Genomic DNA, 6424 nt, shown 5'->3' with positions numbered 1-6424 from the left:
AGAATGTGATCTATAGCAAGGAAACATATGTGGGGTGAGGTGTACGAGCCAATGGTCGATGACCAATGGCCACACAACCCCCATTTTTGTTGAAAATAGCCATGAACGACCATTTTCAATAATACCGAAGGCTAACACCTACGGATTTTTGACCGAGAAATGCTCTCCATCATAAATCCAAGAATGTGATGTATGGCAATGAAACATATGTGGGGTGAGATGTACGAGCCTCTGGTCGATGATCAATGGCCACACAACCCCCATTTTTGTCAAAAATAGCCATGAACGACCATTTTCAATAATACCGAAGGCTAACACCTACGGATTTTTGACCAAGAAATGGTCTCCACTAGAAATCCAAGAATGTGATCTATGACAAGGAAACATATGTGGGGTGAGGTGTACGAGCCTCTGGTCGATGATCAATGGCAACACAACCCCCATTTTTGTCGAAAATAGCCATGAACGGCCATTTTCAATAATACCGAAGGCTAACACCTACGGATTTATGACCAAGAAATGGTCTCCACTAGAAATCCAAGAAATGGTCTCCACCATAAATCCAAGCATGTGATCTATGGCAACGAAACATATGTGGGGTGAGATGTACGAGCCTCTGGTCGATGATTAATGGCCACACAACCCCCATTTTTGTCGAAAATAGCCATGAACGACCATTTTCAATAATACCGATGGCTAACACCTACGAATTTTTGACCAAGAAATGGTCTCCACCATAAATCCAAGAATGTGATCTTTGGCAAGGAAACATATGTGGGGTGAGGTGTACGAGCCTCTAGTCGACGATCAATGGCCACTCAACCCCCATTTTTGTCGAAAATAGCCATGAACGACCATTTTCAATGACACTGAAGGCTAACACCTACGAATTTTTGACCAAGAAATGGTCTCCACCATAAATCCAAGAATGTGATCTATGGCAAGGAAACATATGTGGGGTGAGGTGTACGAGCCTCTGGTCGATGATCAATGGCCACACAACCCCCATTTTTGTCAAAAATAGCCATGAACGACCATATTCAATGACACTGAAGGCTAACACCTACGTATTTTTGACCAAGAAATGGTCTCCACCATAGATCCAAGAATGTGATCGGATTTTTGCCCAAGAAATGGTCTCCACCAAAAATCCAACAATGTGATCTATGACAAGGAAAAATATGTGGGGTGAGGTGTACGAGCCTCAGGTCGATGATCTATGGCCACACAAACCCCATTTTTGTCGAAAATAGCCATGGACGACCATTTTCAATAAAACCGAAGGCTAACACCTACGGATTTTTGACTAAGAAATGGTCTCCACCATAAATCCAAGAATGTGATCTATGGCAAGGAAATATATGTGGGGCGAGGTGTACGAGCCTCTGGTCGACGATCAATGGCCACACAACCCCCATTTTTGTCGAAAATAGCCATGAACGACCATTTTCAATGACACTGAATGCTATCACCTACGAATTTTTGACCAAGAAATAGTCTCCACCATAAATCCAAGAATGTGATCTATGGCAACAAAACATATGTCGGGTGAGGTGTACTAGCCTCTGGTCGATGATCAATGGCCACACAACCCCCATTTTTTGTTGAAATAGCCATTAATCAACATTTTCAATAATACCGAAGGTTAACACGTACGAATTTTTGCCCAAGAAATTGTATCCACCAGAAATCCAAGAACGTGATCTATGGCAAGGAAACATATGTGGGGTGAGGTGTACGAGCCCTTGGTCGATGATTAATGGCCACACAACCCCCATTTTTGTCGAAAATAGCCATGAACGACCATTTTCAATAATACCTAGGGCTAACACCTACGGATTTTTGACCAAGAATGATCTTGACCAGAAATCCAAGAATGTGATCTATGGAAAGGAAACATATGTGGGGTGAGGTGTACGAGCCTCTGGTCGATGATCAATGGCCACACAACCCCCATTTTTGTCGAAAATAGCCATGAACGACCATTTTCAATAATATCGAAGGCTAACACATATGGATTTTTTACCAATAAATGGTCTCCACTAGAAATCCAAGAATGTGATCTATGGCAAGGAAACATATGTGGGGTGAGGTGTACGGGCCTCTAGTCGATGATCAATGGCAACACAACCCCCATTTTTGTCGAAAATAGCCATGAACGGCCATTTTGAATAATACAAAAGGCTAACACCTACGGATTTTTGACCAAGAAATGGTCTCCACTAGAAATCCGAGAATACAATCTATGGCAAGGAAACATATGTGGGGTGAGGTGTACGAGCCTCTGGTCAATGATCAACGGCAACACAACCCCATTTTTGTCTAAAATAGCCATGAACGACCATTTCCAATAATACCGAAGGCTAACACCTACGGATTTTTGACCAAGAAATGGTCTCCTCCAGAAATCCAAGAGTATGATCTATGGCAAGGAAACATATGTGGGGTGAGGTGTATGAACCTCTGGTCGATGATAAATGGCCACACAACCCCATTTTTGTCGAAAATAGCCATGAACGACCATTTTCAATAAATACCGGAGAAATGGTCTCGACCAGAAATCCAAGAATGTGATCTATGACAAGAAAACATATGTGGGGTTAAGTGTTCGAGCGTCTGGTCGATGATCAATTGCCACACAACCCCCATTTTTGTCGAAAATAGCCATGAACGACCATTTTCAAGGACACTTAAGGCTAACACCTACGGATTTTTTACCAAGAAATGGTCTCCACCATAAATCCAAGAATGTGATCTATGGAAAGGAAACATATGTGGGGTGAGGTGTATGAGCCTCTAGTCGATGATCAATGGCCACACAACCCCCATTTTTATTGAAAATAACCATGAACGACAATTTTCAATAATATCGAAGGCTAACACCTACAGATTTTTGTCCAAGAAATCGTCTCCACCAGAAATCCAAAAATGTGATCTATGGCAAGGAAACATATGTGGGGTGAGGTGTAATAGCCTCTGGTCGATGATCAATGGCCGCACAACCCCCATTTTTTGTCGAAAATAGCCATTAATGAACATTTTCAAGAATACCGAAGGCTAACACCTACGGATTTTTGACCAAGAAAGGGTCTCCACCGAAAATCCAAGAATGTGATCTATAGCAAGGAAACATATGTGGGGTGAGGTGTACAAGCCAATGGTCGATGATCAATGGCAACACAACCCCCCATTTTTGTCGAAAATAGCCATGAACGACCATTTTCAATAATACCGAAGGCTAACACCTACAGATTTTTGACCAAGAAATGCTCTCCACCTTAAATCCAAGAATGTGATCTATGGCAACGAAACATATGTGGGGTGAAGTGTACGAGCCTCTGGTCGCTGATCAATGGCCACACAACCCCCATTTTTGTCGAAAATAGCCATGAACGACCATTTTCAATAATACCGAAGGCTAACACCTACGAATTTTTGACCAAGAAATGGTCTCCACCATAAAAATCCAAGAATGTGATCTTTGGCAAGGAAACATATGTGGGGTGAGATGTACGAGCCTCTGGTCGACGATCAATGGCCACACAACCCCCATTTTTTCGAAAATAGCCATGAACGACCATTTTCAATGACACTGAAGGCTAACACCTACGAATTTTTGACCAAGAAATGGTCTCCACCATAAATCCAAGAATGTGATCTATGGCAAGGAAACATATGTGGGGTGAGGTGTATGAGCCTCTGGTCGATGATCAATGGCCACACAAACCCCATTTTTGTCGAAAATAGCCATGGACGACCATTTTCAATAATACCGAAGGCTAACACCTACGGATTTTTGACTAAGAAATGGTCTCCACCATAAATCCAAGAATGTGATCTATGGCAAGGAAATATATGTGGGGTGAGGTGTATGAGCCTCTGGTCGACGATCAATGGCCACACAACCCCCATTTTTGTCGAAAATAGCCATGAACGACCATTTTGAATGACACTGAATGCTATCACCTATGAATTTTAGACCAAGAAATAGTCTTCACCATAAATCCAAGAATGTGATCTATGGCAACAAAATATATGTCGGGTGAGGTGTACTAGCCTCTGGTTGATGATCAATGGCCACACAACCCCCATTTTGTTGTTGAAAATAGCCATTACTGAACATTTTCAATAATACCGAAGGTTAACACGTACGGATTTTTGCCCAAGAAATTGTATCCACCAGAAATCCAAGAATGTGTTTATGGCAAGGAAACATATGTGGGGTGAGGTGTACGAGCCTCTGGTCGATGATCAATGGCCACACAACCCAATTTTTGTCAAAAATAGCCATGAACGACCATTTTAATAATATCGAGGGCTAACAACTACGGATTTTTGACCAAGAAATCGTCTCCACCAGAAATCCAAGAATGTGATCTATGGCAAGGAAACATATGTGGGGTGAGGTGTACGAGCCCTTGGTCGATGATCAATGGCCACACAACCCCATTTTTGTCGAAAATAGCCATGATCGACAATTTTCAATAATACCTAAGGCTAACACCTACGGATTTTTGACCAAGAAATCGTCTCCACCAGAAATCCAAGAATGTGATCTATGGCAAGGAAACATATGTGGGGTGAGGTGTACGTGCCTCTGGTCGATGATCAATGGCCACACAACCCCCATTTTTGTCGAAAATAGCCATGAACGACCATTTTCAATAATATCGAAGGCTAACACCTATGGATTTTTGACCAAGAAATGGTCTGCATCAGAAATCCAAGAATGTGATCTATGGAAAGGAAACATATGTGGGGTGAGGTGTACGAGCCTCTGGTCGATGATCAATGGCCACACAACCCCCATTTTTGTCGAAAATAGACATGAACGGCCATTTTGAATAATACCGAAGGCTAACACCTACGGATTTTTGACCAAGAAATGGTCTCCACTAGAAATCCAAGAATACGATCTACGGCAAGGAAACATATGTGGGGTGAGGTGTACGGGCCTCTAGTCGATGATCAATGGCAACACAACCCCCATTTTTATCGAAAATAGCCATGAACGGCCATTTTGAATAATACCGAAGGCTAACACCTACGGATTTTTGACCACGAAATGGTCTGCACTTGAAATTCAAGAATATGATCTATGGCAAGCAAACATATGTGGGGTGAGGTGTACGAGCCTCTGGTCGAGGATAAATGGCCACACAACCCCATTTTGTCGAAAATAGCCATGAACGACCATTTTCAATAAATACCGAAGGCTAACACCTACGGATTTTTGACCAAGAAATGGTCACCTCCAGAAATCCAATAATATGATCTATGGCAAGGAAACATATGTGGGGTGAGGTGTATGAACCTCTGGTCGATGATAAATGGCCACACAACCCCATTTTTGTCGAAAATAGCCATGAACGACCATTTTCAATAATACCGAAGGCTAACACCTACAGATTTTTGACCAAGAAATCCAAGAATGTGATCTATGACAAAAAAACATATGTGGGGTGAAGTGTTCGAGCGTCTGGTCGATGATCAATGGCCACACAACCCCCATTTTTGTCGAAAATAGCCATGAACGACCATTTTCATGGACACTGAAGGCTAACACCTATGGATTTTTGACCAAGAAATGGTCTCCACCATAAATCCAAGAATGTGATCTATGGAAAGGAAACATATGTGGGGTGAGGTGTACGAGCCTCTGGTCAATGATCAATGGCCGCACAACCCCCATTTTTGTCGAAAATAGCCATGAACGACCATTTTCAATAATACCGAAGGCTAACACCTACGGATTTATGTCCAAGAAATCGTCTCCACTAGAAATCCAAGAATGTGATCTATGGCAAGGAAACATATGTGGTGTGAGGTGTACGAGCCTCTGGTCGATGATCAATGGCCACACAACCCCCATTTTGTTGAAAATAGCCATGAACGACGATTTTCAATAATACCGAAGGTTAACACGGACGGATTTTTGTCCAAGAAATGGTCTCCACCAGAAATTCAAGAATGTGATCTATGGAAAGGAAACATATCTGGGGTGAGGTGTATGAGCTTTTGGTCGATGATAAATCGCTACACAACCCCCATTTTTGTCGAAAATAGCCATGAATGACCATTTTCAATAATACAGAAGGCTAACACGTACGGAATTTTGACCAAGAAATGGTCTCCTCCAGAAATCCAAGAATGTGATCTATGGCAATGAAACATATGTGTGGTGAGGTGTATGAGCCTCTTGTCGATGATTAATGGCCACACAACCCCCATTTTAGTCGAAAATAGTCGTGAACGACCATTTTCAATAATACTGAAGGGTAACACCAACAGATTTTTGACCAAGAAATGGTCTCCACCAGAAATCCAAGAATGTGATCTATGGAAAGAAAACATATGTGGGGTGAAGTGTATGAGCCTCTGGTCGATGATCAATGGCCACACAACCCACATTTTTGTCGAAAAT

Source organism: Zea mays, chromosome 9, assembly GCF_902167145.1.
Source record: "Zea mays cultivar B73 chromosome 9, Zm-B73-REFERENCE-NAM-5.0, whole genome shotgun sequence".
Lineage (NCBI taxonomy): Eukaryota > Viridiplantae > Streptophyta > Magnoliopsida > Poales > Poaceae > Zea > Zea mays.
Note: the sequence above shows the minus strand (reverse complement) of the source record.